General features: G+C 37.5%; 1 long non-coding RNA gene across 3 annotated transcripts; it reads left to right on the top strand.

Moving 5' to 3' along the window:
• The first annotated feature begins 6,379 nt into the window (after nucleotides 1-6,379).
• Nucleotides 6,380-16,859, top strand: LOC133308488 (uncharacterized). 3 transcript variants are annotated; one of them, XR_009751169.1, is made up of 5 exons: nucleotides 6,380-6,766; nucleotides 6,874-7,118; nucleotides 8,092-8,160; nucleotides 16,043-16,111; nucleotides 16,694-16,859. It is a non-coding gene; the product is annotated as an uncharacterized LOC133308488 (long non-coding RNA). The 3 variants fall into 3 exon arrangements; XR_009751168.1 differs by having other exon boundaries at nucleotides 6,380-7,118; XR_009751170.1 differs by lacking the exon at nucleotides 16,043-16,111 and having other exon boundaries at nucleotides 6,380-7,118.
• Nucleotides 16,860-16,885: the final 26 nt, after the last annotated feature.

Genomic DNA, 16,885 nt, shown 5'->3' with positions numbered 1-16,885 from the left:
TCATAGATTTGTTTACAACTTTCACTTATAATCCAGCATTATAAATTTCATCTACAAGGTCAGACGAAACATTTAAGTCTGTTTCCCATAAGTCCTATAATATTCATATTTTACTTACTGCCATCTCTTGTCCATGGAGCAGTCAACACTGCATCCACAACATCAGGCTAAGGACTTACATTTGGTGTTCCAAGGTTGCCACGCAGGCTTCTTACGATGACTACGCATGTAACACAAAGGAATGGGTTGATCAGACCCACACTAAGGAATCACATATGCAGTAATCGATAAGAATCTACATACAACTATGCAACACACAACACAACTATATATTCATTATCAGAGTTCCCTAACAAAACTGCTCTGATACCATAAAATGTAACAGCCCGTTACGTACCGGTATTGTTAACATTAATTATGATATTAAGCGCAGTTACAATCACAGCAGTTCATTTATAAAACGCGAATAAATTTTTTTCCGATTATTACACGAGCATTTAAAACATAAAAAGGCGTAATAATTAAAAGCTGTGACTGTAACCGTAAACTCTTGCGGAAGACTTATTTAAACTATTTTTATCACTTACGTTACTTATTATAAGTTACTAAGGAGTTCCCATAAACTCACTTAGCCAATTTCCAACTTTACGTTTTTTACCAATTCGAACATGTTTCACTCTAAGTTTTTCTGCGACCAAACCGATCGCAACCAACCCTTCTTCTCAGATTATATCTTTGTGTTACTTAATTCCCTTTTTAACAAGCTAACATACGCTCAATTCGGAGCTCATTTGCTCCGGTTATCGCCGTTTGAAGTTGGATAAGCAATTAGCCCAAACAACCCCAAAAACAGCTCCAAACCACTCACATTGCTCGAATTACTGCACTCAATCGACTCAACCATTTGCTCTCAAATTTTTATCCTACAAACTAGACATCTAAAACTTCATTTTGATATATCACACACTCAATTTGACTGAGAAACGAAGCGGGAATTAATTTCCCAAATCCGGTCCAGAATCTGCCTCAGGTGCAGGGGCACATGGGCAGTCCGTGTTTCTCTATTTTTTTCAGGCCGAATATCAACCCAGATTTTCCTTAAATTTTGACACAAGGTAGAGGACATCTCAACCTTCAAAATGGCGTATGGCACGTCCCTAGGGGACCTCTATGGAGGGAGATATGCTCTCCCGAAGTTTTCCTAAAATCTGTCAATTCTACAGAAAATTCGCCAGAGTTTCCTTTGTTTTTCCAATAATCCCAAATTTGTAAAAGATCATTTAAACCTCAAATGTACCTAATAAACACATGATAATACAGTAATAATCCAATGGGTGGCACACACAAGGACCAACAACGCCTTGGGGCACTTACAACCCAATCCAGTTTATAGTTATTAAACATAGAGTCCATATTAATCATTCTTAAGTAGTTGCAATCACTAACACCTTTTTCATGCATATTTCCATCATACATATTATCATAACCTAAAATAGGCCTAAGGCCCTTCCATCATAATTAGACATGCATCAATACTATTACAATATGGCTTTACAAATTACAACTTGAAACTAAAACTTCAAATTACATTCTTCTAAAATTTCAACTTAATTTAAAAGACAACATAACCAAATACATCACTACTAGACTTAGGCAAAATGGCATGAACAAGATGCTAATGAAGCTACTAATAAATACAAATGACATGTTCATGCCCTAAGTCTAGCCTAGGCCACACGGCCAACAAAATGCAAAATAAGAAACGCTCAATCGCTCACTCTGCGGGCCTCTTGCCCGAGGCTCCTGCTCCACTGCTACCTCCTGAAATAAATGCCCCGAGACGGGGTGAGATATACGAATATATCTCAGTAACCAAGAGGTTCTGGAGAAAACTCCACCCAATGGTTCACTTCGATGCATATCAATAGAATACAACAACCACTTTGAAAACGGGATATAGCAAGGGATTTAGAGAATGGGGAATATAAAGAGAACAAAATACGACGATACGGGATGGTAACCCCAATTCCACGTACGCCCTCGGCATATATAAGCCTATGGGTATCATCCAAGGTGTGTTCACAGAAACCACAACCATGATGCCCAAACCAACCAAAACGCCAAAGACATTCCTAGTGTGCTCCTACCCGGATCACACACCATGACCGCAGTCAACTGGAACTCCCTCCTGGAGACCTATCCAGCGGAAGTCCGAAAATGCCCGAAGGCTAATAAAACTGTCTACTGGCCAGAGACTCGGTACATAAGTACCCATAGCAATAATGCATGCATGCTCATGTGTTATATACTATTCATACACACTTCCTACCGTTACCATCAACTGGAAAGGTGGAACAGAAAAGGGGAACAAGCCCCAGTACCAAGAGGTTACCTTAATTCGTGTTTCCACAAGCTCCGCAGCAGCTTATCCCTCAACTCGGTACACAGCGGAATGCCTACACAGAGGACATTCCCAATCACTCTCAGTTCAACCCATACATGTTAATTTATAATTACACATGCAATGAACCAATTTCTTACCTCAATCCACTTGGTCCCGGACCAAGGGCAATTCACTGATTCAAGATTCGGGATTCAGGTCGACGTACGGCAACCTATACAATAATGTACATCCATCAGTACTCGTAAAATAGTATCAAAACGCAAAAACACAAAAATCCTTCCCATCCTCCCTTGATGGTTCGGCCATTGTAGTGTAAATGTGAGATTTATTTTTTTAAATTTTCTTTCTCATTTTATAACACTCCCTTAGGTTGTTTAGAGGCTAGTTCAATCGTCGTTTTTCCGTTTTCCGACATTTACGCATCGTTTTGCGAAATATTTCATTCTGGGCTCATTTAGGTCTCTAACACAATTCATTTTTTTCCATTGATTCAAACACTCTCCAAGCACAACACAACCCATCTAAGCACCATATAACTACACAAATCATCATCCAAATCATTTTTCAACATCAATTCCTCAATCTTTCCTCAAAGAATCGAATTTTACCCTATGGCATTCCAAGGAATTTCCATACAACTTTAATCATTCCACACCTCATACAATCCTATTATATCAACATACAATCATACAACAACTCATCAATCCAATCCTAACACATTTTCAAAACTCAAAGTCATGACAACCTCAAAATTTTCTAAGTTAAAAATTCACATTTTTCATCAATAATTTTTATTGCATTTATGGCTACTACACATCATTCTAAGACACATTCATGTACAAACATTTTCCAATTGAGCTCTCTAAACACATCAATCCAACAAGCCCTCTTTAGGGTTCATAAATTCAACCACAAAATTAAACCATTGGAACACAAGGAAACTCACCCAAAAGCTTGGCACAAGGCTCCTCCTAAACATACTCCACCATTGGAGCATCAATCAACACCATTTTCACAAATCTAAAGGAAAGGGCCGCAGCTTTGGGGAGGGTTTTTCTCAAAATCTAGTGGCTTTCAAGGCTTGGGAGTACCACCAATGGATTTAGAAGGCCATTTCCATCAAATTTCAAGACAAGAATCAATGGATTTGGTGAAGAAATGGCTAAGTTATGGTGAAATGAAATCTTGGAGGGGAAGGGCTATGGTGGCTGCGGGTTTGAGCAAGAAGAGGGAGGAAAGTGATGCATGAATAGTGCCAAGCACATGTGGCTTAAGTCACTTAAGTGGGGTGGGTCCCACCGCCACCTTACGCGATTTAAAACTAATCCGAATTTTCCTCCGATTCCACTAAACGTCCGTAAATTCACAACCTATTTAGAAACTCAAATTTTTAACATTAACTATTCCCCTTTAAATATGTTTGTTCAGATGAATTAAGAGTCATCCATTCGTTCGGAGAAAACACTGTTTTAAGCTATTATGCGCGTCATTGGCACGCTTCCCCAAACTGTCTTAATTTCATCGAATATTATAAGAAATCATATTTCCTAACTCATTAGACCATTTTTAACTCATATTTGAAACCTAGAGCTCAAAACTCAATCGGCACGTTTTACGGTGCAATCGTACCGCGGTATTTTTACCCGCGAAAAACACTATTCACTGATTTTTCTGAAACTTGCCTGTCCACTCAATTTTTCGTTCTGAACCCATTTCCAGGGTTATTTTTACCATCTGAGACCTTCTACTCAATTTTTATCTTCCTAGGGTTGCGTGTTGGCTAATTACCGTTTTGCCCTTTCTTTGTATTTTGGCCTAATCTTTTGGATTTTCACTAATCCATCACTTGATTGCTCACTTAATATTTTAATTACTTGATTTAAAATTGTGAGGTGTTATACGTTACTATATGAATGAATATGTTAAATAACATGTATTGGTTGAAATGAACATGATTATGATTTCGTACTAAAAATGAATATGAATTTATGTTGAGGATGTTGATTATAAATTGTAAGTCTTGTTGAGGCTAGAGTCATGGAATAGGACCAAACTCACTCAAGTTTGGTGTGGATTTGAGTATGTGGGGTTAGGTGACCTCTATTGAGAGAGTGACTAGTGATCCCAGTGTGTCGAGCGACGCTTTTGATGTCTTCGTGAAGTTTCGATTTTTGACGGTGACTTCCTTGTTTGGGGATGCACTCCTCGAGACGGAGACTGTGAGAGTCAAGAATGAGCTTTTGGAGAAGATCCAATAGGCGCAAGTGCAGAGAGAGTTCATGGAGTTTGTGAAGGACCAGGACGGTGTGTCTTGGTTTGAAGAGGGACAATGTTGTTTCGTGTCCAAATGTTTGTTTCTCAGAAGGTGAAGTTAGAATGCCAGAAGACGTCTGATAAGCTTCAACCTCTAGAGATTTCAGAATAGAAATGGGAGAGCGTTTCCATGGACTTCGTGATGGGTTTGCCTAATACTTAGGTTGGCTGCGACTCTATCTGGGTTATTGTGGACAAACTGACGAAGTCTGCCCATTTTCTTCCAGTGAAGGTGAGCTTCACTGCCGAGCAGTTGGCCAAGTTGTATGTTCATGAGATTGTGAGACTTCACGGGGTGCCTGAGAGTATCATCAGTGATAGGGACCCGAAGTTTACATCTCGGTTCTGGGAGGCGCTGCAGGGAGCTTTTGGTAATCAGTTGAGATTGAGTACAGCCTATCACCCTCAGACTGACGGACAGACTGAGCGGACCATCCAAACCCTGGAGGACATGTTGAGGGCTTGCACTTTGGAGCAGGGCTTAGCATGGGATAGGTACCTGCCATTGGTGGAGTTTTCGTATAACAACAGTTTCAATGCGAGCCTGGGCATGGCACCCTACGAGGTGTTGGTCGGGCACTCGGAGTAAGGAAGCTTAGCCCGAGATTCATTAGGCCATACCAGATCCTTGGTAGAGTAGGACCAGTTGCCTACCGACTTGCCTTGCCTCCGAACTTGGCCAACATCCACGACGTGTTTCACGTGTCTCAGCTTCGGAAATATGTAGCAGATATTTCGCACGAGGTGTAACCAGTTGTTGTGGAAGTTCAGGAGAACTTGAAAACTCCTGTCGGACCACTTAAGATTCTCGATCGTGGCGAGAAGAAGCCGAGGAGCAAGATCATTCTGATGGTCAAAATGCAATGGACTAAAAGGACACCTAAAGAGTGTACTTGGGAGCGAGAGGACGAGCTTCTCCAGCAGTATCCCGACTTCTGAGACAGGTATGTTTTTGATTTTGAGGGCAAAATCCTAAAAAGGTGGGGTGAATGTAAGAACCCGCACCGTTAATTTAGGAAGTTAATTAATTAATTATGAGAAATTAGGAAATAAATCCATAATTATAACATCCCATCTATTTAGGAACCTATTTAAATTGCAATTAGGAATGAGGTAGAGTACTTGTCTTCGGATTATATCAATGTTTGCTTTAGGTTGGAGTTAAATTAAATTAGAGAATTCTTGGTATTACTTTGGAAGGTGAGTACCTATTTTATACATGTGAAATTCTAGTTATGAGAATGAGAATAATTTAATTATATGAGTACTCATTAAGAGTATGTGATTAATTTTATTACAAAGAATAAACCCCTAGTAAGTAATTAGTAGGATATATATATGTGAGGGGTGAACCTTTAGGACACTTAAATTGGAGCCCACTTCCCTTTAAGGGCCACGGGCCAAGTCTCCAAATGTGGAGCTAAAATCAACCCAAGGTACTTTCTCCACATGACTCCTTATCTTATCCCAAACAAATCCCACATGTCAGCCTATTATTGGTCTGGAATCAACACTTGTTCCTCATCTCCCTTCACATGCGCTGGTTGTAGGAGAAGAGAAAAAGAATTCTGATCCCATGCATTGGTATTAAAATCCATCCAGCCAATGCATGCTTTCCATGTGTCAATTTCACTCTCTTTCTTCTCTTGCATGTCCGCCACATCCACACACACATTGAGACACATGAATTCTGCTCCTAGGTCGGCCAAGCTCCTCATTGTTATTCAGAATTTATCTTTTAATGACTCACCGCCCATTTCACCTTCTCATCTTGTGCGCATTGCAAGAGAGAAAAACACACAAAGTAATCTGACTACTTGTCCTTCTTCTTGGTTCAGAATCGTCAGCCATTTCCCCCACTTTCCCTATGTGCCTAGCATCCGGAACCTACTTGCATGTCTATTGATTGGTCCAGAGAATTTAACTCAGCACAATTCTCATCTCCTCCAAGCCGTAAGTCCCAAACGAGGAGGATCTAAATACCTAAACGTGCGTTTTCCTCTTCCTCCTTCATATGGGTCGAATTGGTAGTATCAAGGGAGTAAATAGGTTTCCCCTAAACTCGGACTTCCTCTCTGCTCCGCACGAATTTGTTGGAACTTCTCTCTTTTATTCAGAGCTCTTCATCTGCTCATCGATTTGTTTTCTTGGTCCAGCCGTAGCACAATCTTCAAGGAGGTGGGGTATTGTTCTATTCCCTTGTTTTTCTAGTCTTGAGTCGGCCTTGATTGGGGTGCATTCAGCGTTGAAGTGTGAATCTGGAAAGGGAAGGCGAGGACAATTGTGTAACCATTGGTTGCTGCCTCCTATTAAGTGACTAGTGAAACCTTGAGTATATACGTGGGGGCTGTGGAACGTAGACCAAGTCCCTATCTCATCTTCACTTCTCGACTCTGTTGAGGTAGGCTAAGAAAAATATATCTTGCTATTTTGTTCCATCCCTTTTCTGTTCAGTAGGTGAATCGTTAATCCTTTGAAGCATGCAAGTTAAATTATTTTATTATGTGATTAGATATTAGCCCTGTTGACTGCTTCTTGTATTAAATAAATTGGTTAAGCCTTATATGGGGAAAAAGTGATTGGACAGTATTTGCTGAGACCCTATTAGCGCCCCTGGTCTTGCGAAATTTGGAAAGTTACTGATGTATATTATGTAGATAAAAAAATCAAAGTAATGTTTAACTCTAAGAAGACCGAACCTGCATGCTTCTAAAACCTTGGAAATTTAGTCAATTGCTAGTAATGGTTAGGCTAAAATTAAGGCGGTAAATTGGTAGCTTTAGAAACATAATAAACCGATTGGAGTATGAGCATTGGAAGTATTGAAATTAGTTGTAAATCATAGGGGACCAAGATGGGAATACCTAAGGAAAATTAGGATTAGATGGCATATAAATTACTTAGCAAGTTATAGGATTTTATTATGATAATATGTTATTAATTAATGGGAATTTCTTATAAATAATAGGTAATATGAATAAAGTTCATGTTTGTTGTACCATTGGTTAGGTGAGCATAATTACTAAAGTGTTAGGCTACTTTGGCTGGACTAGATTTTGTATCAAACCTTGCATGAATTAAACTCTGTTAGACATCATGTTTTAGGCCCTCTTTAGCGCACCATGGTCCTTTGGAGTTAAATTTGTGAATAAAATGTCATGAACTTGTTTTACATATTGAAACCCGAATTGGTGTGCTTGGGAAATATTGGATGTTTTCGCTGATTAAAAGTAAATAAAAATTAATTGAAGACAGAATGTTGTTAGGGAAAGAACCATGATAACCGATTGAGAATAAAGGGGTCTAGAGGAAACTTTATGTAACGTACAGGAATAATGTGAAATAAAATTCTGATTTGTTATGTATTTGTTTAGGTCCGCGAACGTCTAAGAAAGTGGACTGAATTGGTGATAAGTGTGTTTAAAAAGTTGTAAACGTCACAGGTATGTATTAGGTGGTATTACCTAATGTGATTATTAACTAGTGTATGAAATTGTGAAGTGTTGCTCACATATGTTCCATGTTATTTTATGATTATGATGTGGCAACGGTAAGGATATGAAATGATGATAATGATATATGCATGCATTTTTACATCCTGATACACTTTCTGTTTGGTGTGACTGCATAGCATGGCATGTAGACTTAGAACTCATGACATCCTAGAATATATATATAAGGACATGTGACTGAGCACACATCATATAGGCATCCCTCGGTACCAGGGTATGGGACACTTGGCATCCGTCCGCATAGGTCACAGTGGAATTCACCAAATGAGGGTGCCGTGCATTGAATTTTCACCGTGTTTGTACGCGCACGACGGTGCTATGAGCGTAAAGATGGCGTTATATACGCACTATGATATATGATGTTGTTTATCAAGAAATGAAGTCAATGTTGATGCGACTGTTTTATAATTTTGTGCCTAGTTTAATACTGTTGCATTATTGGTTTTATTGCCACACTACTGGGATTATTCTCACCCCTTTGGGGCTGCTATTTTTACAAAATGGCAGGGGGACGGAAGAGCATATGAAGATATAGCTATTTGCTGTTATTTGCTGCTTGAACTTTTGCTGTTGCTGTTTATTTAATGGATGACTGTACTATTTTGGATATTTTGGTATGCTTGGATGATTGTTGGAACTATGATTTTACTGCATGTTGAAGACTTTTTGAGCAGCAAGTATGTTAGGGAAAATTAAAAAAAAAACATTTTGCGAAAACAATTTATTACGTTTAATTAAGTGCTGAATTTTTGACAGCCATGCGAGCACTTTAAAAGTTATATTTAGTATAGTAAACGACCTTCGATTCTCTATTATTTTATATGCACGCGAAGCCCCAAGCGTCTACTTCCAGATTATAACAACTGTGCCAACAGATTTTGAAAGCTCGATTTTATATCAATATTTAAAGGAATACGGTTTTTCTTAAATTTTCACCGTTTTCATCAGCAATACATTTTAAGTTCTGTCCATCAAAATTTTCCTTGGATTCAGCTTTCCACTACATTTCCTCAAAGATTTTTAAAGAAAAAGCTTCTTCACAAAATTTCGCAACTCTAATAATGATTAGCAAACGACTCTCTTGGATGCATACAAGGGAGGGTGTTACACTAATTGGTATCAGAGCAATTTTGATTCAAGGTGCTTGTATTGATGAAATGCTTGCTGTTTGTGCCTGGTTGTTGGATGGTTGTTGTTTGAATTTATTGGTTGTTGGTATATTTTCGCTGAATTGTTGCATTGTTTGGACTTAGCTGTGAATGAGTTACTGGTTAAAATTGTCTTATGTATGGAGGTGTGAAGCTACTGGTAGTACCCGGTACTAAGCATGGCTATGCAGATTTCCTTGTTAGGTGGTGAGCCTGATCAACTCACTGTCACGCAAGTTGTGTGTGCACAATCATGGTTATCACGGAGGACACTTGTGTCTGAGCACTAGGTGTGAAATAGTAAATTGCTATTTGACTTAAGGGTGAATTATTAATTCTGTTTTCTATGAATTATAAGTAGGGTTTTATATCTATATATGCTTGATGTGAAGATTTTTGTGATATTCTAAGCTGTGGATGATAGTAAGTTATTTTTTTATAATGATTGCTGTTACATAATTGTTTTTCTGATTTGACTTTTCTTGGGTGCTGTGATTGTAGCGTATAGCTGGGTAGTAGAAACTGTTATTATTTTCGCTAATTCTGCTAAGTCTCAAAACTGAGTAAGGGTAACAGTGGTGTAATCATGACGATAATGTAGTTAATTAGCCTTACGAAGGACTTGTTATTAGATCTGAAAACTGTACGAAGACAAACTTATGTAGGAATAGGCCACTTACTTAAGTAGATCCAGTTAATGCCCTTAAAAAGTAGAAGTTGGAACTAATCAAGACTTAGACATGTGGGTCTGCTGTCGCTACAAATCTTCTAATGGTGAATTGGCACTAGACATCATTCTTGAGAAAGAAGCTGTTAAACAAAGTGGTGATGTGTAGAGTATGATATTTTATCCCTGTCCCTGTGTCCTTCTTGTGAGTGATACTTGTCATTTTACTTCGTACATATTGGATTGCTTGGTGTGATTTTGACCACTTTTCGACTTGCACGTCGATTTATTGTCTCGGATTATAACAATAGATTTGAGGTGCTGATGATTGAATTTACTAGTTTAGATTTTTAACACTTCATGAGGAATGCATAATTAAAGAAAGGTTATCTGAACTGAATTTAGAATATAGCAAACTGAATAGGTAGACTGTAATTACTTGGAAATACACTTTTTGGCTTGTTTTATTATGTTGGTTAATTAACACTTTGCTAAAATTAATCTTTGAGTAAGCATCAGAAGGTTCTAACTGGTTACTAAAAATGTTGTTTGACCATGCATGAGTATGAATAATATGCACTAATGATACTATTGGATTAGAAAGGGATATTAGAATTTGACTGTTTATCGGCTTTAACTATTATGAGCTCATACCTGCTAGTTTCATTAGAATTGTGGATTTGAAAATATGATGTCTGCTGATACAAAGGAGTTTAAGTTTGGTTTATTATGTAAACACTATAATATCCACTTGGTTAAATCAGTTTGTTGCATCTCTTGAATATCTATATTTAAATCGTTTAACACTGGTCACATGTAAATTTTAGCTGTATGATTCGGGTTCCCTGCTGGATGAATTACAATTGAATTTGTTGAACAATGCATTATGCTTGGTCCTTAATTTAATCTGTTCTTTGTATATATTGTTAAAGTAGAATCTGAAGTACACCTAATTTTCTTTGGTGGACTAATGGGAATTTAAAGAAAAATTTGTTTTAATTAAATACCTTGCACTAGATGTATAAATTGTTAGAAATTATTTTGTGCAAATTGTTTATGCCACAACCCAAATTACTCAGTGATGTTCATCATCTTCTAGTTGAGCTACACGGCCTCTGAACCCCCTATACAAATATATTTTGCTGCTATGAGTATTGACTTTTAAATTACATGTATCCACTACATAATTTGATGGAACTATAAAAAAAAAAATAGTGGGTCTATAATTTTGTTGTTCTAGGCTAAATTTTTGGAATGAATCATTATCTTGATATAATTGCATGTGTGTTCAAACCCTAGATCTAAATTACTATGAACCTTCCTTATCTTCTGCACATGTTTGTTAAGAACTGTTAATCATTTTGTATAAGTCATTCGAGCTGGTATCACTTAGAAATTTAGTTATACATGCATGGTTCCATGAACACTTCATATAAAAACTGAGTGCATAATGTAAGAGTTGAATTTAAATTAAGCACTCTGATTTTGGTCATTTTCTGTTTAATCGACACATTATTCAACCTGTGAATTAAATATGTTGCTGTAAATCTCATGCTTAAAAGTTTGATATTCATTTTGAAATTGTTTAAATATGCCATGAGATATTATCATCATTTTTGAAATGTTCTCATTGAATAGATGTATTGCTGTTTGTACAGATGAGATTAGCTATTGTTTAAGAAACTTGGAATTTGATGTTGTTCATGCATGAGGTCTCATACAGTAAAATATTATTTGTCCCTTGAATGCAAATTTAATTATAGCTAGGAACTTTGAGTGTGATTATTGTGAGCTTGATTTATGAAAGTTTGGTCTGTTTTAGTGGATTGTGTTTGGTAGCTATATCGAGATTGTAATATGTGTCAATGATTTGAAAGTCATATCATGGTTAATGGATCCTCTGATCAGTGGAGTCAATTACATCTGAGGTACCTAGGACAGCGGAAAGCTCGAGGAAGTTTCCTCATGGGGATGTTTTGACGAACTGGATGAGGGGTACCAATTAACATGATATGTCAGAAAAGTAGGATTAAGATGTTGTGATTTTATGAAGACTCCGTTCGTTTGAAAATTGGAATGAGATGTGCCTTATTTTAATTGCTTGAATTCTTGAAGGCTAATAAATATACCGAATCATGTTTGTGATTGTATCTAGTAAGGTGATTGATGTATAAGTCTGAATGTGAGGCAAATGTGTGATGGTTTAGTGAGTGAACTGAGCCATTATCATAGATGAGGAATTAAGTAGGGAGCGATGGCACTTCTAAGTTGTAACGTGTATATTACTAAGATGAAATATTTAAAATTGGAGACCCTAGTTAATTAGCCTTTATATGTGCACAGGTAATGAAGGTAATATCACTTCCTTGTTAATTACACCCCTACATTCTTAGGAACTTTTTGGGTTTGAGCTACTGAATTGTTAGTTGCATTTTTATGAAACCTTTAAATTTTGATCGGATGAGTAATAGTATGGTGACGTCAAGGGTGAGTGGTAATATAGGGGATTTTGAGAGGCCATCTGTCTATTGTCATGTTCTATTGTGTACATTAAAAGTTTGAATCGAATGAATAAAATATGTGATCACTTATGCTTGCCCTAGAAATAAGCATTAGAATTTATAAAGAAAAGAAGTGTTTTGCAAATGGATTTGTTAGTTGTTTATTAATTAGGCACTAAACCCTGAGCTCTATGACAATAATTTTTTTTATATATAGCTGGAATTTCTTGGTTTAGTAAGATGTTTGTCCGTTTTAGTCCATTTGTGTTTTATGGTAATTGTTGTTGTTAAAGAGAATTCAGGAAATTGCTTGTATCATGGTTAAACTTAGGAAGATTTTTTTTTATTTCCTTTTGTACGAACAAAATTGTGTTGTACCTATATTATCTAATAATCTTGTAAAGTACAAATTGTTGTTGATGCTCTGAGATGATGATAGTTTTTATAGCTGACTATATGAATGCAGTGAATCGTATGGCATGGTGTAATGGTATTAGACGTTAGACTTAGGCAGATTTTGGGATGGCAAGACGAAGTTTGGGGACAAACTTCAAAACAAGTTGGGGAGAGTGTGACATCCCGTCTATTTAGGAACCTATTTAAATTGCAATTAGGAATGGGGTAGAGTACTTGTCTTCGGATTATATCAATGTTTGCTTTAGGTTGGAGTTAAATTAAATTAGGGAATTCTTGGTATTACTTTGGAAGGTGAGTACCTATTTTATACATGTGAAATTCTAGTTATGAGAATGGGAATAATTTAATTATATGAGTACTCATTAAGAATATGTGATTAATTTTATTACAAAGAATAAACCCCTAGTAAGTAATTAGTAGGATATATATATGTGAGGGGTGAACCTTTAGGACACTTAAATTGGAGCCCACTTCCCTTTAAGAACCACGACCCAAGTCTCCAAATGTGGAGCCAAAATTAACCCAAGGTACTTTCTCCACATGACTCTTTATCTTATCCCAAACAAATCCCACATGTCAGCCTATTATTGGTCTGGAACAACACTTGTTCCTCATCTCCCTTCACATGCGCTGGTTGTAAGAGAATAGAAAAAGAATTCTGATCCCATGCATTGGTATTAAAATCCATCCAGCCAATGCATGCTTTCCATGTGTCAATTTCACTCTCTTTCTTCTCTTGCATGGCCGCCACATCCACACACACATTGAGACACATGAATTCTGCTCCTAGGTCGGCCAAGCTCCTCATTGTTATTCAGAATTTATCTTTTAATGACTCACCGCCCATTTCACCTTCTCATCTTGTGCGCATAGCAAGAGAGAAAAACACACAAAGTAATCTGACTACTTGTCCTTCTTCTTGGTTCAGAATCGTCAGCCATTTCCCCCACTTTCCCTATGTGCCTAACATCCGGAACCTACTTGCATGTCTATTGATTGGTCTAGAGAATTTAACTCAGCACAATCCTCATCTCCTCAAAGCCGTAAGTCCCAAACGAGGAGAATCTAAATACCTAAACGTGCGTTTTCCTCTTCCTCCTTCATATGGGTCGAATCAGTAGTATCAAGGGAGTAAATAGGTTTCCCCTAAACTCGGACTTCTTCTCTGCTCCACACGAATTTGTTGGAACTCCTCTCTTTTATTCAGAGCTCTTACCTGCTCATCGATTTGTTTTCTTGGTCCAGCCGTAGCACAATCTTCAAGGAGGTGGGGTATTGTTCTATTCCCTTGTTTTTCTAGTCTTGAGTCGGCCTTGATTGGGGTGCATTCCCTTGCATGCAGCGTTGAAGTGTGAATCTGGAAAGGGAAGGCGAGGACAATTGTGTAACCATTGGCTGCTGCCTCCTATTAAGTGACTAGTGAAACCTTGAGTATATACGTGGGGGCTGTGGAACGTAGACCAAGTCCCTATCTCATCTTCACTGCTCTCTTGGAAATAATCAAGTGTGAGTGAGTAGTGGTGAAGTAAGTTCCACATAGGCTAGACATAGACCAAGTGATGACCATATAAGTGCAAAAGACCCATAAACCTACAGCCTTAAGGTTTTGGGTTGAGATGTGGTGTCGGCCCACTTATCATGGTTTGTCATTTGGCCCATTGGTGGATGTACCCTTTGCAAAGGGTTTTGGGCTCCCTCGTTTCATTCCTAACTCTGGTATCAGAGCCAACGATCTGGGCTAAGTGTTTGGAAGGCCTCTGCAGAAGGCTAGTGTGACCCTAATATTTGAAGAGAAAAAAGACTTCCGCAGAAGTTGACCTTAGAGTAAGAATGATATTGGGCCTTACACTTGAGGAAGGATGTTGGAAATAATCAAGTGTGAGTGAGTAGTGGTGAAGTAAGTTCCACATAGGCTAGACATAGACCAAGTGATGACCATATAAGTGCAAAAGACCCATAAACCTACAGCCTTAAGGTTTTGGGTTGAGATGTGGTGTCGGCCCACTTATTATGGTTTGTCATTTGACCCATTGGTGGATGTACCCTTTGCAAAGGATTTTGGGCTCCCTCGTTTCATTCCCTACATGCTCGACTCTGTTGAGGTAGGCTAGGAAAAATATATCTTGCTATTTTGTTCCATCCCTTTTCTGTTCAGTAGGTGAATCGCTAATCCTTTGAAGCATACAAGTTAAATTATTTTATTATGTGATTAGATATTAGCCCTGTTGACTGCTTCTTGTATTAAATAAATTGGTTAAGCCTTATATGGGGAAAAAGTGATTGGACAGTATTTGCTGAGACCCTATTAGCGCCCCTGGTCTTGCGAAATTTGGAAAGTTACTGATGTAGATTATGTAGATAAAAAAATCAGAGTAATGTTTAACTCTAAGAAGACCGAACCTGCATGCTTCTAAAACCTTGGAAATTTAGTCAATTGCTAGTAATGGTTAGGATAAAATTAAGGCGGTAAATTGGTAGCTTTTGAAACATAATAAACCGATTGGAGTATGAGCATCGGAAGTATTGAAATTAGTTGTAAATCATAGGGGACCAAGATGGGAATACCTAAGGAAAATTAGGATTAGATGGCATATAAATTACTTAGCAAGTTATAGGATTTTATTATGATAATATGTTATTAATTAATGGGAATTTCTTATAAATAATAGGTAATATGAATAAAGTTCTGGTTTGTTGTACCATTGGTTAGGTGAGCATAATTACTAAAGTGTTAGGCTACTTTGGCTGGACTAGATTTTGTATCAAACCTTGCATGAATTAAACTTAGTTAGACATCATGTTTTAGGCCCTCTTTAGCGCACCATGGTCCTTTGGAGTTAAATTTGTGAATAAAATGTCATGAACTTGTTTTACATATTGAAACCCGAATTGGTGTGCTTGGGAAATATTGGATGTCTTCGCTGATTAAAAGTAAATAAAAATTAATTGAAGACAGAATGTTGTTAGGGAAAGAACCATGATAACCGATTGAGAATAAAGGGGTCTAGAGGAATGAAAACTTTATGTAACGTACAGGAATAATGTGAAATAAAATTCTGATTTGTTATGTATTTGTTTAGGTCCGCGAACGTCTAAGAAAGTGGACTGAATTGGTGATAAGTGTGTTTAAAAAGTTGTAAACGTCACAGGTATGTGTTAGGTGGTATTACCTAATGTGATTATTAACTAGTGTATGAAATTGTGAAGTGTTGCTCACATATGTTCCATGTTATTTTATGATTATGATGTGGCAACGGTAAGGATATGAAATGATGATAATGATATATGCATGAAATTTTTACATCCTGATACACTTTATGTTTGGTGTGACTGCATAGCATGGCATGTAGACTTAGAACTCATGACATCCTAGAATATATATATATAAGGACATGTGACTGAGCACGCATCATATAGGCATCCCTCGGTACCAGGGTATGGGACACTTGGCATCCGTCCGCATAGGTCACAGTGGAATTCACCAAATGAGGGTGCCGTGCATTGAATTTCCACTGTGTTTGTACGCGCACGACGGTGCTATGAGCGTAAAGATGGCGTTATATACGCACTATGATATATGATGATGTTGTTTATCAAGAAATGAAGTCAATGTTGATGCGACTGTTTTATAATTTTGTGCCTAGTTTAATACTGTTGCATTATTGGTTTTATTGCCACACTACTGTGATTATTCTCACCCCTTTGGGGCTGCTATTTTTACAAAATGGCAGGAGGACGGAAGAGCATATGAAGACATAGCTATTTGCTGCTTGAACTTTTGCTGTTGCTGTTTATTTATGGATGACTGTACTATTTTGGATATTTTGGTATGCCTGGATGATTGTTGGAACTATGATTTTACTGCATGTTGAAGACTTTTTGAGCAGCAAGTATGTTAGGGAAAATTAAAAAAAAAAACATTT

The sequence above is a fragment of the Gastrolobium bilobum genome, unplaced genomic scaffold, assembly GCF_033153095.1.
Source record: "Gastrolobium bilobum isolate Gb01-03AN ecotype WA unplaced genomic scaffold, APGP_CSIRO_Gbil_v1 utg68149, whole genome shotgun sequence".
NCBI classification, from domain to species: domain Eukaryota; kingdom Viridiplantae; phylum Streptophyta; class Magnoliopsida; order Fabales; family Fabaceae; genus Gastrolobium; species Gastrolobium bilobum.
Note: the sequence above shows the minus strand (reverse complement) of the source record. Positions and strands in the feature narration are given on the sequence as shown.